This window comes from Aedes albopictus, chromosome 2, assembly GCF_035046485.1.
Source record: "Aedes albopictus strain Foshan chromosome 2, AalbF5, whole genome shotgun sequence".
In the NCBI taxonomy this organism is placed as follows: Eukaryota; Metazoa; Arthropoda; class Insecta; order Diptera; family Culicidae; genus Aedes; species Aedes albopictus.
Genome location: NC_085137.1, coordinates 465,872,455 through 465,891,657, shown reverse-complemented (window position 1 = coordinate 465,891,657; position 19,203 = coordinate 465,872,455). Strand labels below are relative to the sequence as shown.

General features: G+C 38.9%; 1 long non-coding RNA gene across 2 annotated transcripts; it reads left to right on the top strand.

Annotated features, from left to right (window-relative positions):
• The first annotated feature begins 1,725 nt into the window (after positions 1 to 1,725).
• On the top strand, positions 1,726 to 18,267 carry LOC109413295 (uncharacterized). Of its 2 annotated transcripts, none has more exons than XR_009997301.1 (3): positions 1,726 to 2,146; positions 16,709 to 16,909; positions 16,974 to 18,267. It is a non-coding gene; the product is annotated as an uncharacterized LOC109413295 (long non-coding RNA). The 2 variants fall into 2 exon arrangements; XR_009997302.1 differs by lacking the exon at positions 1,726 to 2,146 and adding an exon at positions 3,936 to 4,411.
• The last annotated feature ends 936 nt before the right edge of the window (positions 18,268 to 19,203 follow it).

The window sequence follows — 19,203 nt, the reverse complement described above, 5'->3', positions numbered from 1 at the left end:
AAAATTTTACTTTTTGCAACTCGTTACATAAATCACTATTATAAGGATTGTTATCATGTAATAAAATAAAGAGGATATCACGATGAATGTAACAAGCAAATTTGTAGATAGTTTATGGTTTCCGAGATTAACACTTCTAATAATTGCTCCGAAAATGTATTCTAATGGACCTGATTGTTTTCAATCCACAAAACAAAAGGGTAGTCGCGATGATTGTTAGGTTCAAACTGAAAATACAAATTCCATGCATTTTACGCAATCACGGAGCAAGTGTAAAGTCAGTGCAACGGTTCGGATTTTCCAAAAAAAAAAACTGTTGTTTCAAATAAAGCACGATTAAACTTGCGGGCTAATTTTTCCGCGACGCAGGAGGTACCTATATCATTATACTAAGAAATTGAGGGTGGATCGGTATTTCCTTTTACAAAAAAAGCAAAACAACCGAAACTGGCACCTCCTAGGAAAAAATCCCAGATACGCCAATGTGAGCCTACCAACACTGTAGAGTTATCATAATTTGCAATATCACAACATCAAATTTAGTTTTCAATTTGCTGTCAGACTTTGCTCGGGATATAGGGGAAAGCGGGGCAATATGCCATTTTTCAAACTTTCATCGTTTTCAATGATAAATAGCTTCATTTACTAGGCCTTCAAAGTGTTAACAGCAACTAGACAATATTTGCTCGATACTTCAGCAAAAATATTCACTAAACTAAAGCATTTTCATCGATTTATAGCGATTTCAAAAACTGGTTCGTAAAACGGAAGTGGTGCAAAAAGGCCATTTGCCATGGGGTAAGATGCCACTTCATGAAAACGTTCAAAAATTACGTCCATCATTTTTTGGGCATTTCTGATTCCCTTTCTCCTTTGGTCCGCTTTTTCCGTATGCTCAATACATGGAGTGTCACCCTTCTCCCCGCTAAACGATGGTCGTTATATTTGAATGACCCCTAACATGAAAAGCATAGACATCAACAACCATGCGCCTCCATGTGGGCCTCAATCTGCTTGGAAACACTTGGCTGATAATAAAATCACCAGAAAACCTTAATTGCAAGCACGAAAAACCGGAAGTTGCCAGTTTTCATTGGGAAATCGAAAGATTTTCCATGGGTATGGCGGCCTAGCTTCTAGAAGAATGTTTTATGTAAACATATCCTGACACCATTCACCTATAGTAATGGTCAAATCACATCGGCGAATGATTTTATGAGTTGGGCCATTTTACCCCATCTTGGCATTTTGGGGTTTGTTTCCCTACTGATAAACTTTTTAAGCTGATAAACTTTTTACCTATTCATAAAGCTGATTGAGAGTGAAAGATAAGAGCGACTAATCTTTCGCTCTCGAAATACATACAACAAACGGTCTGATTCTGCTCTAGCTTTTCTTCTTCTTTTTTCTGGCCATCCAGCACCGTTCAGTGCAAGTTTTGTTTAACGTCGGCGGGTCGGTTTAACGTCGAAACCCATCAACACTTGGGGGCCGGGACCTACGGCTTTACTTCCTATCCGAGGGAAAACGTGATCACGGATTTTATGTCTCAGAAAATCCCATCGGCGTCGACGGGAATTGAACCCCGACCGACTGGGGTGAGAGGCAACCACGCTTACCACTACACCACCGACGCCGACCTGCTCTAGCTTATCGTATGAATAAAGTCTGCCATCCTATGGCAAATTGTACTCAATCTACTGCATCTACCCTTTGCAGTACATATTCCTTTATTTATAACTTGTAGTTAGTCAGAAGTCAGCCGTTACATTGCAACTGGAAATTGAAAGTTAACAGTGAGTAAATTTGTTTGTTTTAGATTGTATAAGATTTGATATACATTATTTTTTAGATTTGATTTCGTCATTATTAAGTCTGAGTTGTGATGGGGATCTCAGCCGGGTTACATTGTTCGGTGGAAAGGTGACGTGAGTGTGAAGTGAGTGACGTGAGTGTGGATTACTCGTGGGTGCTGCAACCGGAGCATTATGGTGAAGCTTACGAGAGAGATTCTCTTCTAGTAAATGCATTTGTTCGAAAAGTGAAGAAGATGGATACACACTTGTTAGCCAACAACGCTCTATTGAATTGCAGAAAACTGAAGGAGTCACGGCGTGGGTGCGGACATCCGAGGAGATGGAACTGGGTGAGATCATTTTTACTTTTCAGTATATCCTTGAGATAGTCGAACTAAGTTTATTCATGTAATTCCCTGGAGACTCCCCGAAAACCAGCTCATATGTGAAGAGATAGTTGTTAAAATAAAAATGGTCGGTTTTTATCTTGCGAATAATCGATGTTATCAGAACTGTGCTTGTCCAACGACAAAAATCAGAAATATCATGTGGTATACGTTGAAAAAACAAGAGTCTGAAAAAATCGATTATTTCGTGGCTTCGTGGTCGTGCGGCTAGTGTCACCAAACATTTCAGGCCAAACATTTCAATAGGTCCTATCTGCATTTGAGAGGCTCTCTTTGTTCAATTTCTCTTTCAATTATTGCAATGTAATGGCACACTTTTTCAACTATTTTTGCAGTACAAATCAAAAGACGATTGTTTTGACCATCGTTCAATGCAAGGAGACAATCATTATACAAAAAAACAGCTGAGATATTAACGAAAGAGAGGGAAACCAAAGAGAGTCTCTCTTCTGCAGATTGGACCTTTAGACATGTTTGGCCTGATTTAGTTGCATCGTGCTGAGGAATGCGGGCTCGATTCCCGCTGCAGCTGTCAGGAAACGTGTTCGGCTGTGACATTGGGCGTTGCATGCTAGTCCATTGCCTAGTGTCACGCTTCCTTTAAAGAGCAAAAACGCTCACTGGAAGCATTGAAAGTGTCCGTGGCTGTGGAAATACTTGTGTTGCTCTCTTTCTCTCTACGGCTCACTCATAATTCATTAGAAATGTACAAAACAAAAATAAATCACTTGTGCTGGGTGAGTACGACTGGAATATATTGATTCCGGAATGCTGGCTTTCTCAGTTTTGGGTAAATCAAAACGGCAAGTTTTGCTTTTCCCGACGTTTCGGCTTTTTATTAAGGACGCATAGTGCGTCATCAGCATCATTGAAATCTCGCTCAAAATTTAAAAGTGATAAAACTCAGTCACCAAAGCGCATATTTGTATGAAAATGTATCATCCCATATGCTCACTCGTGGTGAGGGTGGTGATACGTTTTCTGCTGCGTGGCTTCAGAATTGCCCGCTTTTTATCACTTCAAAAACGCGAGGCAAACAATCATTGAAAATTGAAAAGTCAATGATTCCTATGAAAATTCTGTGATGCACCAAGTCACCTTAAGCCTTTTTCAAGGGGTAAGCTGTCAACCGTTCCTCGTTACATAAAGTACTGCCGGATTTTTAGGAGAGAGCTTCTTGTATACAATTTTGTACATTAGTTCAACAATTTTGGGACACTGGGACACTACGGTAATTATCAACGACTTGCACTACACTAGACGATAGACTGAGCAATGAGGTAAAAAATCGGTAAAAATTCTGCACGCTGATATAAACTGATTGGCACTTGGATTCGCACTACTGTTCAATACATTTGATATCAATTGAATATCAGTTGGAAAAGAACATCCAATGTCTCTTCAATATTTATAAAACTTCACTTCAATTCGTTGTTGAGAATGTTTTGATTGCCAAACAAGTATTTAAAAAAAAAGCATGCCCCACATCAAGATTCGATACCAGGACCAGCGGCGTCATGGTCGCAATTTTTTCCGCAGTCAAGTTCGCAGATTGTGAACAATCCTCGGTACTCACTTAACGTAATTTATGTTTAGTCCCTTACTGTCAGAGCTGTCAGATCAGTGTAACACGCTAAATAAAAGTTATGAATATTTATTGGGTACCGGACTGGTCACCGAAAATTTGATCGTTTTCTTTGGTACATCGAGGTCTTGAAATTAGTCTATGCCAGGACCTTTTGAATCATGATCATCTGTTTTACCACTACACTACTTCACATCCGCTAGGGAGGTGCGAATCAAAGCAGAACACTTTCTACCACCTGTCATCTATATTTAATTTCATGGCCAATGCACTCATTATCAAATCAACAGTTTTTCACTTTGGACCGTACTGCTTTTAACAGTGGTGCAAATTGAAGTGATTTTTAGTTGATTTCCCCGGTGGGTTTGTTTTGGTTCTCAAATCAACACTGACAGATTTGCGAATTTAAGGGAAAAGCATTTCCGATCATGTTGATTGGGATGTTGAGTAGTTGAGGGATTTTTCCCTTGAATCGAGCGTGCAGAATTTTTACCGTGTACAGAAGTTGAACATGTGTCAAGTTTGTGGGAAGACGGAGTGTCGAATTACCCTTTGCCGTCATCAGTAACTTGGAAGAATATCGTCAGTTTTTCTTGGTGGTCAATTACGCGTCGTGATATACGGTAATTTATTGTATTTTTGAACATAGTATCATCGCTTATCAAATGAAATCCTAAGACCCAGCGAGGAGTGATTCATTGCGCAAATTTAGTAGTTTCGTTCAATCATGGTGTAGCTATCATAAAGATATGCGCAGTAATTTTGAGCTATGCTTAGCACAATTTCCATCGTTTCCCCTCGATCGGGCGTGTTGCCTGGATCGGTGGCATTAAAAAACCTAACAAGTGAGCTTCTTAAGTGTTCATGATGACGTGAAATCGTGATTTTGCAACAAGGTAAAAAGTGAGATTAACAGACGCCACTGAATTTAGTTGTTCTTCGCCGTCCATGGATCTGCCACCCTACCACACTACGTAGAGATCCATCCCAGAAGAAACATGCACGTGCATGCACCACAGTTCAGGATAAAGTGGTATAAAGTGTCCCAATGGAGCAATAGAATAAGCGCCCTCTTATTTAATTTCCAAGCAATTTGATATGATTCATATGACTTTAGGGCGGGGCTTATTTTGAAAACTCTCTTCGGTATATGATTTGCCCAGGTGAAAGTCATCTACTGGTCGAAATAAGTTAGCTGTGCAAAAATGAGCGATTTCGGCTGATGTGGTGCATGGAGTTTAACCCTCAAAAGCCATAGACGTACCACTTTTTTTCAATCGGCTACTTCTCAAAGACCATACAATCAAAAAATTTGAAACTAATTTTAAATTGAATGCGGTTAGTTGGTCTTCCAATATCTGGGTGTGACATCCCCCTGACCCCTCCCCCCTTTCTGGGTATTGAGAAATGCCTTGCCACGGGGGTATTTTTCGGCAATTTTATTGAATATCACACATATTATCATTCTGAAATTTGTATTGTAAAATGTATTTGGCCATAAAATGATCGCTCTGTGCTATGGGCATGCCACCGTTAAGGAACCAGTTCCGGACGTTCAGGTTTCCGGACATAATCTCCGGAGGAACCTGCTACATACTGTATACTAAGGTCCGCATTCATAATCTTTTTTTGCGGCTTCAAATATTGAATTTAGAAATATGATGTCTTAGAAGAGTTTGTTCTATCTACTTAATTCTTTATTTTAAAATTTTCACCTAGATGATTAATCCACCTAAAAGTGCGATAGGAATTCACTTTTCCCAAAAATAAAGATAGAGTTTTGGTGTCTTCTACAAAGGTACAGAAAAGGGTATCATTGGAAAGTTTGCCAAACAAACTATTACCTTATTTGCTCAACTTTAAGAGTTATGTGTAATTGTTTGTGGACCACCCCTTGTAATAGGTTTTCGGATATAACTTTTTCTACAGATTTTTAGGATTTTTCGAGTGTTCTACAAAGTTGTTCTTTGTGATGGAATGCACCTCATTCTGCTTTTTTCTTCGTACTGTATTAACGGAGCGTGGAACAGCGCCTGCATCTCAACTTCCAAAAATTTCAAAAATATTCTATGGAGTTTTTGGTGTAATGCTCTTTATTCTTTTTTTTTAAATTTTAATGATTATAATACTCTTCTAAAATATATTACTGTAAATTCTCATGCAATTACAGCTTAGATTCCTACGTACAATAAAAAATGCTATGATTTTTCTGGACATTTTTGTTTATTTTCCTGCTGTGATTCTTTCAGTGATTTCTACGAGGATCCCTAAAGAAATTTTTCTTAGTATTTATCCAGTAGCTCATGCCGGAAATCCACTTGAAATTTCTTCAGAAACTTTTTTGGCATTAATTCAATGATTTCCTAAAGAATCCGCCAAGAAGTCTTGTTGGAATTCCTCAACCAATTCCTGCTGGTAATGTATCAGAAATTCTTGGTGGACTCCTAAGAGCAATTACTGAAGAAATCTCAGCTGATATTGTTTGAGAAATTCCAGCAAGAATTCCTGAAGAAAATAGCAGAAATATCTGAAGGAATCCTAGTAAGAATTTCAGGTGATGTTGCTAGGGAAATTTCTAAAGGTATGCTTGAAAAATCTCTGGAGAAATCACAAATGGAATTCCTATGGGAACCCTTGGAGGAATTACATGCAGCAAATGTAAAGGAATTTTTGGTGAAACCTCTGGAGCAATCTCAGCCAGAATTTCGAGAGAAATTCCATTATAAATTTGTGGAGGAATTTCAAGAGCATTTCTCAAAATACTTTTTCTTGAATTCTTCCAAAAGTTTGTCTTTGTCTCCAAGAATTCCTTCAGGACCTCATTTACGAAAAAAAACTCTAGAATGCCCAGTCCACAGGAATTTCTACAAAAGTTCCTTTTGTGATTTTTACAGGTTTCTTTTTCAAAACATTTCTCTACAAATTTCCTTTCAAATTTCCCCAAAATGCCTGTTTGGTTAAAACCACGATTTCCTCAGCTTGTTCTCCTAGTAATACCTCTTGGAATTTATCAAAGAATTCTTCTGGCATTACCTGTAGACATTCTTGTTTAGATTTATCGAATTATTATTGATTAGTTTCATCCACCAACTACTACTGTAACTTCTCTTCTGTAGCATCCTTCAGAGTTTCTCTTGCGCTTCTTCTAAGAGTGTATCTAAGGATTGTTTCAGGAATTCTTCTTCGTTTTTTTTTATTGGAAATCTCCTTCAGACTCCTTTGAGAAATTAAGTTGAAATTGATTCAGATTTCTCGAGGAATTCGTGGTGGGAAACCTCTTGGAAGTCTTGCTGGGATTCCTCAAGCCATTAATGACAGAAATTATTAAGCAATTCCTGGAGGATTCTTAAAAGCATTTACAGCAAAAATACCATCTGGAAATGCTAGTGAAATCCCAGCAGAAATGCTTGGAGAAATCCTGATAGGAGTTCCTGAAGGAATCACAGCAAGAATTCATAGAAATATTCCGGGAAAATTGAATAAACTGTAGAATGTTTCTTAATGGGACATCCCTTGTCGAGGGAAGAATCCCGGCAGAAACTTCTAGCACAATCTCATCAGGCATTCCTGGAGGAATTCTAAGAAGATTGCTCAAAACATTTCTCCAACATTTTTTGTAGGGGTGACTGCTAGGATTCCTCTGAAGATCCCTCCGGAATTTCTCCTTGAAATTCTTCTCCAAGGATACCTCTAGGAATTCCTCTTGCAATATATCCAGTAAACAACAGGGATTCCAAAAATACCTTCTGGAATTTCTTAGGGAATTCTTGCTGAGATTTCCATGGAATATCTCCAATAAATATAAATATTGCTCTTTAAAGTCCTGCAGGAATTACTGGAGGATTTTCTGCAGATATTGCATTGGAATCCCACAAAAAAAAATCAGGAGTGTACCTACCTGAAATGTCTAGAAAAACCCCAGTAGAAGTCCTGGAGCAATTCCAGCAGTAGTTCATAATACATTCTCAAGAGGATTCCCAGTAGGAATGACTTATTTCTGGAAAAATCCATGAATAAATTACAGCAGGAATTACTGGAGGAGTCCAAGCAAGAAGTTCCTATTGGTAATGCAAGAAAAATTGAGGAGTCCAGGTGCACAGGGGTGTAAGAGACCAATTTGTCGGTTTTGAACTGAGCATATCAAAAAATTCTTATAATTCTAAGCTTTTAGGAACTTTTTCAAGATTATTTTCACGATGAGTTACAGATGAATGTGTCGAAGAACTGATTTTGATCTTGAGCAGTAATTTTCAGATCGTTCGATTTCTGGATGTTGCAGATGGAAATGTGAAGAGCTAGTTTTGATCTTGAGCAGTATTTTTCAGATTTATCAATGATAAATGTTCTATTGCAGAATGTTAATACAGTTTCCACCCAAAATTTGCAAACTGACGTGATGGTATGGAAAATAAAAATGAATTAAGGCTTAATTAGGAATTGCATATTTTCCTAAACTAAGAGAGCACTTTTCTCTAGGTGATTTCAGATTTTATTCTCTTTCTCTGAATTGTTAACAAAGCTAGTGATCCAAACTTTAAGAACGACATGCGTAGAAACATGTTTGGTTTATTTTGGCCTAAAACAGGAATTTCCACCAATAGGACGCAATCAGTGAAGTACTAGATTGTAGTAATGAGCTGAATTTTTGTATGGTGAGAAGGTAAATTCTCAATCTCTGCAACGAAATGACGCAAAAAGCCTGGCTGTTATGATTCCTTGCCTAACCTAATGGTGTTTGAGCAAAACTTTAGGTAACTGTGTTATCGTTTTCTCCATTTCTTGCTACAAAGTTTTCCAAAGTTTTATTCCGACAGCACCAAATAAGGCAAGGAATCATAATACCCACGCCTCCTGCATAATTTCGTTGCAGAAACGGAGAATTTACCTTCTAGCCAGTTAAAAATCTAGCATGTACTTCACTGAACGTGCTCTATTGTGAGTTGTCGCCCAGAAAAGCTTTGGAAACATTTAGATTAGTAAATCGTAGTCGTCACGACTATCGTCTGTTCGTATACGGTCCGTTTTTCGAAATAGACGTATTTTGCTGATCGGGCCGATAAAGTTCCCAAATTGTCCGGTGATTCATTTATTGGATAATTAAGATATCACCGAGAAACACCAATCCAAAACGAACAAAATTTATTGGATTCGTACCACAAATGCAAGCTCGACATCGAGGTCCAGCTCATGTTGTCATCGGACTCAATAGGAAAGCCTCTGCTGGTTTACTCACAGTGAAATAAAATAATTATAAACTGGGATTCAGAAATCTATCAGATAAAATCAGTATATATTTTAATGCCTTTTTTAAAGAAAAGCAAATATCGATTATATGCACTTTATGTGCCGATTATTCTGTTTTTTTGTTCAATTGCTGCATCCATGAACCCGCTTATTGAAAATGAAGGCCACTTCTACATCCTTTTTGTTCCAGTGCTCGTTTGTAAAATTTGTGGTGTACATAAGGGAACATCTATTTATTATGTAACGCTAAATTCGATATTTTTGAACTCGGTGATTGGTTCATTATAGGATCTGGTGGAGTCCATAATGTGCTTTTGTATGATAACTCCAACTTTTTTGTATGGTTCGTAACGTTAGGCTGTATTCCCTATTCCCCTGGAGCATTACGGAATTTGTTGAACCGCTATCTCCTGAAGCGTTACATTATTTGGGGACGGCACATAATGAAAGTTGAAAACTTAAAATAGTTTTCAAGGGAAATGTTGGGAAATTTCGACATTTATAAAGCAGGTTGCACTAGGCTTTCCAAAGATCAAATTAAGTACTAATTTTGAAATCATATCACGATGAGATATTGAGCAGATATTTGGCAACTTTTTGAACATCTTATCAATATCATATTAAGATATGACATCAAAATTTGATCGTTTTAAGATATGATTATGATATTCACGTCTACCCGGGTAACGTTCCGGTCTGGGCCCATATAGCCGAGGCGGTAAACGCACGGGTATTCAGCATGACCATGCTGAGGGTGACGGGTTCGATTCCCGGTCGGTCCAGGATCTTTTCGTAAAGGAAATTTCCTTGACTTCCTTGGGCATAGAGTATCTTCGTGCCTACCACACGATATACGCATGCAAAATGGTCATTGGCAGAGGAAGCTCTCAGTTAATAACTGTGGAAGTGCTCATAGAACACTAAGCTGAGAAGCAGGCTTTGTCCCAATGAGGACGTTACGTCAAGAAGAAGAAAGAACGTTCCGGTCTCTACATTTTTAATGCTGCAAAGCGCGCCCTCGACATCTTCATCCCTGGGAACAAGAGAGAGAAGATTTACCCTCTTAAATGTAGCTGGTAATCATAATCAATGAGAAATGAAGAGCTGGTAGAGTTTTAGATTGATTTAGGAGCATTATCGAAGAAAGTACAAGAACAAAGAGGAATTTTAGAAATATGTCTAGCAATACTCATTGAGGTTTATCTTAAGAAATTATGGAGCAGATTCTGGCGGTATATTCGAAAATTCCAGCAACAATATTCCCAAGAACAATCAGATTATTTTAGATTTTCGTCATGCTATGGAAAGAGCGTATGCATTTTGTTTATTCAAACGTAATCAAACTACATCTTATCCTACTTCTATCTTGTTCTACGTTTTAAGTTTGGTTAAGTTTGGTCTGTCTCGCAAATTTTATGTTTCATGTGCTTTCTCTTGCTTAATTATTAATCTAAATATGTTCTGTGCCTGACATTGCATGAATGTTTTATGTGTGACGAATGTAAGTAAACACAAGTTAAGAAACTCGAGAAAAAATAGGAAGCTCCATAGGATTCTCAATCAGACTTCATTGGGTACTCCTTACGGTTGAAGTTTCATAGTAGTATTTACTAGGGCAGGGGTTTTCAGACATTTCGGCTCGCGGTGCACTTTTTGAAAATAAATCGCTCCACGGTGCACAAGTTCATTATTCGTAAAAAAAATATAAATTCGTCAAAAAGCTGTCGTTTTTTTCACAGCATTTCCAAGGTGCATACAATCGTCATTATTTTTTTCACGAATTATGGCACTGTCTTACGTTTTTCATCACTTATCGGAGCATAGTGAAGTGACATAGTTATTCAACTTGGAATATATCTTGCTCAGAATGTTTCTGAAAACTTACAGACAAGATCTTTATAAACGCTGAATGAAATCTTGAGCTGAATTAGTGGTATTTTGTTTTCAAGAACCTCGGGGAAGTCCTTTGAAGACTACTGTATTATTTCTAGTGTGGTTTTGTGATAGACGTTTTTCCAAGACTTTTACCATATTTCTTATAAATTTCTAGCAAGACACTTGGATTATTTTCTTTTATTTGTTTTTTTTTAGAACTTTGGCATATATTGACAATATTTTTGATAAATTCCTTCCAGGCTCTCTTGTCAATTCGAAAGGAGATTTCTATGAAAATCTTAAATACGTTATCAGTAGAATTCTTGGTTAACTGATTTCGAGAACAGTGATAGTTCCTTCTCTGGTATTAAGCAAAGCCACAGAAATATTAGTAAGATTTCTTCTGAGATTTTTTAACGCATTCATTGAAGATACGTTGGAGATGCCTTGTAGGGTGCTTGTAAATATACATTACGAAATCTTGGAAAAAAAGAATAATATTTCTTAGGAGAGTTTTGGCCAAGAGTTTGGCAGATTTTTTCCATGATTCTTTGCGAATATCTGAGACGGTTTTTGCTGGATCCGAGTTTAACTCGCTGGCTGGAATAATGGAAATTTTATTATCAACCCCTTGAAGCACCTTCCAATAGTCCAGTTGTTCTAATTAATTCGAATTATTTTTCATAAAATAGGTAATGAATTTAAATTTAAATTTGAATATGCAAAACTTTTCTGAAGTGCTGCGGTGCACTTGCCATGGCTTCGCGGTGCACCAAGTGCACCGCGGTGCACGATCTGAAAACCGCTGTACTAGGGTAACTGAGGCCTCGAAAAACTGAATCGTGATCTTGTACCGACTTTTCGAACCCTCTAAGTAGAATACCCTCTTCGAATGAGATAACTGATACTGAGAAAGATTACAAGTGGTAGTCGAAATATGTACGCGTCCTTTGACAGATACGCGTAAATTAGGGCGGAATTAAAAGGTACGAAACTGATCACACTCATTCGAACTGAACCGTATTTTGTATAGATCTGAACACAGCTTAAAAATTGTTTACAAATTGTACTTTACCATCGAAACAAGAAGTTTTATTTCTAAAAAATAATCCAAAATTACACACAAAATTGAGATATTCTGATTATACACACAAAAATGTCACAACAATAGGGTCCTAAAATAAATGACAAAATCCCGTTGTTATTTATTGAATAACACGATCAAGTATGATATTCAGCTCGCATCAACAAAAGATTACCAAAAACCAAAAAAAAACTCAAAATAAGAAAAATGGTAAACAATTCTAGTTTGACAATTGAAGTCGATCTTGACGTGACGGAATTCGACGTTTTCCACACTGCTAGGATTGAAAAAGTTCCTATCTGACGTACACGGTAACAAAAATATACTCAAATCATAAGTTTAAACTTTAAAGCAAGATCCATTTTGAAACCTTATACATTTTGCATGGGAGGAAAAAATAATGGAAAACTTTATCAACTCAAATCTCATTTACTCGAAAGTATATTTTTGTCACTTTCACCCGTTTGCTTCTAACCCCTCTCAATTCTTGTGTGAGTCCTTGCAGAAATTTATGGAAGAATCTCAAGAGCAATTGCTGGAAGAATTATTGGTCAAAACCTCTGGAAGAAGCACAGGAGGAATTTCTGGGAGAGTCCATGGAGAAATCCCTTCAAATGTCGCAATGAGAATTTCTGCAGGAATCCCAGCGGACATTCTTGTAGGATTTTTGAGAGCAAAATCCGAATGTATCCCGGAGAAATTCCTGAAGGATCCCTTGAAGCTGTTTCTTCAGCAATCCCCGCAGGAATCGCTTAGAGAAGCTCATCAGGTTTTTCTGAAGACATTCCTCTTGCAATTTTCCTAAGGAGTTGTAAACATATTTTTATACATATTCCTTCTGTGATACCTTCAAGAACTCCTCCAGAAATTTCTCCAAGGTATTCAATAGAAATTCTGCTTGAGATTCATTTATAGATTTCTTCATGGATTCCTTAAGTTTTTTTTTCTAAGAGTACCTACCAGCAGAAACTCCAACTAGAATTTCTCCAGGAATGTTTCCAGCATCACTTCTGGAGAAATCTCAGCAATAATTCCTAAAGGAATTTCAAGATGCTTCCCAGCTGGAAAATTTGTAAGAATATTTCTGAAATAATCGTTATGTAAATCCCCGAGGAATTTAAAACGAGATTTTTTTTTTGAAAGAATCACAGTTGTAACACAGAGAACAGACGTCTATCTTCGCTTTCTGCCTTGTGTAAAACTTTGTAACGGTCATTTCGGAGTATGTGGTTATGCTCCTGTTGTGTGGCGCTAGCGTCCCATCACTTAACATTGTTGTGTTGTCATTTTAGTTTCCAATGCTCGCCGTTTTTGGTCGTTTGGCACTCGTGCCGCTTTGTGGGCTAGTGTATTTCAACGATGAACACTGCTATCGTGGGGTCAAATCGACTTTATATGTGGGGTAGTCTCTGTTGGTGGCGTTGAGGTGCACTTAAATCCTTTACACACCATTTTGACGTATTTTTGTTCGTGCTTTAACGTCTGTTCTCTGTGGTTTCACTGCGATACCATCCGTACCAGCTGCGCTTTGTAGATTTTTGGATGGTGAATGGTATCCTTAACTTTTTTTCAGCGTGGGGCGTCACATCCTCCGTTGCCATTTTCACACGTGCCCAATATTGCAAACTATCCACTCACGAGTGCTCATCACAACTTATCAGTTAAATTTTCATCACGTAGAGTCCTTTCCTTGCATTGGCAGCCTTGGTACAGCTACCTGTGGCAAGTCCATTAAAGTAGGGAGGCTCAAGGTGGGCTGACCAGTATGCCAAATGACCTTGCACGAGCCACCGGAGGCTTGCTTAAGGCGAAACTGGAAGCAATTCCTCACTTTTTGGTTTTTGATTTTTTATTAGATAACGAAGTAATGTTTTCAAAATCGGTTTTCGTGCACATGTAGCGTATGGATAAAGGTGTCTCCTGATTTTTTTCCTAGTGGAAAATGTTGTTCGTTTTTGCGGAAACCATTTTTGAACAAAATTTCACAAAAAATGGTTTCCGCAAAAAATAAAAACATTTTCAACCACAAAAATATTCAGGAGATACCTTGATCCATACTCTACATATGTACGAAAACCGATTTTGAAAATATTGCTTCGTTATTTAATGAAAAATCAAAAACCGAAAAAAATGAGAAAATCCTTCCAGTTTCGCCTTAAGGCGTCTGGATCCAGGACTGTAAGGTTCCTGGGACTGGAAAGGCCCTGACAGAAGCAAGCTGTGTAGGCGATGTTACGGTGAAGGTCACAAGGCACAAGGCTCTATCCAAGTGATGTGATTTATTCCGGATGACGGCTTCAGAAAAGCCGTAGCGGACAAATCACAGTGTAAGAAACGCAGCTGAACCTGAACCACTATGATGTCGGCCGCCCAGCAGGCAGTTTCTGATTGAGAGACAGATATCGCCATCATAGCGGGCGGATCTATACCAAGTATCCGTCGGTAACGGCAATTGGGTGGCGGATGGGTCCAGAAAAATGGCTGCGATATGTACAACGGGTAAATACCCCGTCCTGGAGTTGGCATCTACTACAAGTAGTAGTAAGTTTGCGAGGGCTACGTGCTTTCCAAAGTAATTGGGGTATTCTTCTGTAGCGGCTATGCGTGCTGGCAGGACGAATCCTGGTGGAAATAGCGGGTAACTTCAATTCCTGGGGCCGTCTAATGAGGAAGCCTTATTACCAACCAGCGAGTCAGCTATTTCTAGACGCACTGATCGGTCTTGCTACATCAAAAGTCAAAAGTACATTTAGTCAGAACGAAGCGAAGTTGATTATCGACGCCACTAACAAGTAATTCAAACGAAATCCGAGTCCGAGATTGGAAAGGGGTCCCTAAGGGGTAAGGGCCGGGGCAGGTGGAGACCCTGCTGGTGCATCTGATAGGGCCTGATGGGTAGTGATACCCTTGCTTGCGGGCAGGTCAGATCGGGTTGCACGTAGGCATCAGTTCTTGATGTCTGCAAAACAATTGCCGGCCTTCCGAGGACAAAGGGAGTGGTGAGGACCACTCAGGAAACTGGTTAAGCGCTAGCATGCTACCTTGGTGGACTCTCCAAAGCGAGTCATCGATGTTCATTGCTGCAGGCTACACAGCTAACCTTGAAGGTGCGATGTGCACTAGCCCTCTGTCGTAGGGTTTGGCGACCATGCGAATGTGTTTAGTGGGTCGAGGAGAGTGTAAACCTGGCTTTTACTTTCGTTGTAGAAGACAGCCTTAACGCCACACTAATCCGGACCTTCCTGTTCGGATGTCTGTTGTGGCCTTGGTTGTGGCACGTTCTGGCCAAAGTCAACGTTCCATACAAATTCAGAAAATTTTGTATGATTTTTCTGGAATTTTCGGCTCTCAGTCTAACAATTGCGTTGATTAATCTTCTATCATCGCCAACCTCTCGGCCCAGCTATTGGACCATCTTCAGGGTTTGATATACAAATCAACAGGTCACACAAATTTTGCAAATTTTCAAACAGTCGGGTTGTAAAGGGTCACGCCCCCGTCTGGTACACTTTTGGGCTATTCGTTCCGGTTTGGTTTGGGGATTCCCTAGCTGGTGTACGGATACTCCCTGCTATCAGCCGATCGGTACAGATTATTTCCTCTAGTGATTTTGTATAAACAAAAGTCTATGAGGAGGTGGTCAAAAATGAGCCTACGTCTTGGCCTACGTAGTTTATGGACAGCGCCTATGCTTGCTGTCAAATTTCAAGGAAACTCACCATCCTCACCATATCGACAACCCAAGTGGTTTAGATGACACACCGTTTTCACTTGCCCAAAAAGTTTCATAGAAATCTGAACTGTAAACTTCTAATACGATTGGGCACAAAAAATGTTTCTAATGCATGTATTGAAAATGCATGCTTTTTTTGTATAAAAAATATGTTTATTTATTCGTATTTCTCACCATTGTTTACAATTAAAACGTTACAATACGTCTAACATATGTTTAAGAATATACCAAAATATTTGTTGAACATGTTTCTGTTTGACCATCTTATTTCTCTTATACTTTTCTGAAATACATACAAACTATCAGTATTTACAGGATTTATAACCCAGCTCATGTAATGTACTGCTAGCCAAAGTGCAGCATTTTGTCTTGGTTCGTTGCGGATATTCCAAAGTAGGATATCATCTATTCTTCTGTACTCGATCTTTAGCCTTGACCTAAGAATTTGAGTTACCCATTCTCTTATCGCCTTTCCTCTCTCACATTCGACTAGTTTGTGTAAATTATTATCAGGTACGCCACATGTACTACAATTTGTATCTGGTAATCTCCCAATGCCGTATGCTTGCAGTTTTTCTTTGTTAGGCAACACATCATTCAAAAGAAGGTATACATTTGATTTATCTTCACTGTTCAGAAAATTCCTACTCCAATTACACCAAATCACCATCCAATCTGTTTGAGGGTGCTGCTACTCGCAGTTTACAGTTATGTTTAATTTACTAACAAAAAAGTCATAAAGTAATTTTAATGATCCACTCCAACTTTTTTCTTCAACCTGTGATGCGATTTCAAGCCAATCTTTAATGTTCCGCGTCAATTGACCTTTGTTACAATATTCTAATAAATATTCCTCCTCTCCAACGTCGTCATTTTCTTCTTTGATAACATTTCTTATAAATAATGCTTTACATTTAATGCTTGGCCCGAAGATGATAAGTTATAACCATATGACCAAAACAATTGATTTTCTTTTCATTGCAGCAAAACAAAACAACGAACTTATTTCTTTGACCTGGAATGATTCAAGACGATCAAACCGTTTCCGGAGATTTGACAATATAATACAGTGCAGTGTTGTCTGAATTTTGAAAGAAAGCAGCATTCAAACATAATGCGCTCTCGGTTTGCATTTTTCTTTTTTTGGCGGTGTCTTTGTTTTGCTGAAGTCGATGAAAATACAGCGTAAGATACTCAACAATTCAAATATGTTTGAAACTATTTTCAATCGCCATATTTTCATCCACAGCTCTGTCGAATACAACTTCTGCAACTTAACATCAATTGAGATCAACGATTTACCGAGCCCTGTATCCGAGATTACATATCTTTCACTGCGAGGAAACAACCTCGACGGGTTTCCCAGCGATATTTCGAAACTGTCGAGCCTGGAAAGGTTGATTCTGTCCGAGAATCCCCAAATAACATTTCCTGCCGATGGAACTCCATTCCTGATATCTAGCAGCTTAATCGACTTGGACTGCGAATGCTGTGATATAAAAGCAATTTTGAATCGCTCATTGCGCAGATTGCCTCTACTGGAGACCCTCCGATTGTCAAACAATAGCATTCAGATGATCGAGAAACGTGCCTTCCGGAACAATCCTAACATCTGTGTGCTGGACTTCAGACACAACAATCTAACGACTCTACCGATCACAATACTGGTTGGTCTGCAAAAAATAAAGAAGCTTGATCTGAGTGGCAACCGAGACCTTGCACCGCAGAAAGACCAACCGTTTCTGGTGAGCAGCTCGCTGAAGATTCTGAAATGCAACAACTGTGGATTCAGCACTACGCAGGTAGTGACATTCTCTAAACTTCCCAATCTCAAGGAATTGCACCTCGCAGAGAATAGACTACTGGTGGCACCATGCTTGCTCCCATCTTTGACAGCGTTGGGGGTTCATTCGATGAAAGTAATCACTGTTTACCATCGGTGTTTGAAAAGGAACTTTCCATTTGTTAAACTTCAAAATTAGTACAACATTAGGCCAACAGCAAAGCTAAAGATGCAAGTACACAGGGTCAAATATTTGACCAAAAGAAACCAATGCTCAAACATCTTGTTTGTCTCGATCGAATTTTCATTAGTGTAAAAGAGATGTTTTTCTTGAGTTCATCCCTTGTCCACACAGATCGAAAAAATAGAGTTTTAGAATTTATTTTAACTTCGCTGTTTGTCTAAACACGTACTAAAATTAAAAAATAATGCGCATTACGTTAACCCATGGAAAGCATACTTATAAAGAAAAATATTGTCTATCCGGTTGGAATCAAGACCGGCATTCAATCGAAAATTGCCATTTTCTTGGCCCAACAGTGTCGCAACTGTTTCGCATCTAGTGCGCTGTGTTGCTGACAACAACGGGAAGGATGCGCACTACTTTTGACATTAAATATTAAAAAACGTCGCGAGTTGGGTCGCGTCGCGACTTGATTGTGCGAAGTCCGGTTTGGTGGCGGCCCGACAATAAATAAAAGCGCGCGATTGCATCGAATCGAGTTGGGTCTTCAGTGCCCTATTTCTTTAATCTATGCAGAATAAGGGGCTGTCCATAAACCACGTGGTCATGAGGGAGGGGGGGGGGGGGGGTTCGGCCAATGAGCATTTTGTATGGACGAATAAAAAAATTTGTATGGACTAATGACCACGCGGGGGGGTTGAGAAGTCCCAAAAAAATGACCACGTGGTTTATGGACAGCTCCATACTTCACATTTCCCACCCCACTAGACCCCTTTCGCAGTTAGTATAAGTGCGGTATCGTGATCGTGAATAAAATTGCGCTTTTGCATTGAATCGTGTCGGTGTCTTTTGCGCACTTATTCAACATCTTGCAATGGATAAGTGCGCAGAAGACACCGACACGATTCGATGTAAAACCGCACTTTTATTCACGATTGCGAACTTATGCTAACTGCGAAATGGGTCCAGTTGGGTGGGAAATACGTAATACCGAATTGAATTCGATGCAATTGCGCCCTTTTATCTACGTTTTCGCACTCGTGAATATTCCTGCGATAGTGTACTGGTGAACTAAATGTGCAATGTTTCAGTAGATCTCATTGATTGCGCTTCAGACTAAAGACACTATAAACAAAGACTCGAAATGTGATGACTCTCAGAACAAGACGATGATGCCACTGAATAATGCAACCCACTGACAGGCATTGTTGTCAACATCTCTTTTGTTAAAACGGCCCCAAAATGTGCTAATCAAATGAAATTGGGCCCCTAATGTCACTACTGTCACTCCATGCTATAGGTATAGGCGTGTCAATGGTGTGGAATAATGCGTTTAACGCGCATTTGACAGGTCTGCTATTCGATTGGAATGGCATTGACAGTAAATTTGGAATTTCAATTGGAGCATTTCGTGCCTTGGCTTATGGCGTCTTTACTCCATACAAAGAGTCAACTAAAACTGTCAAAATTTGATTAGATTTTTTACAGGGTGCAGCAGGAAAAAAATGATGG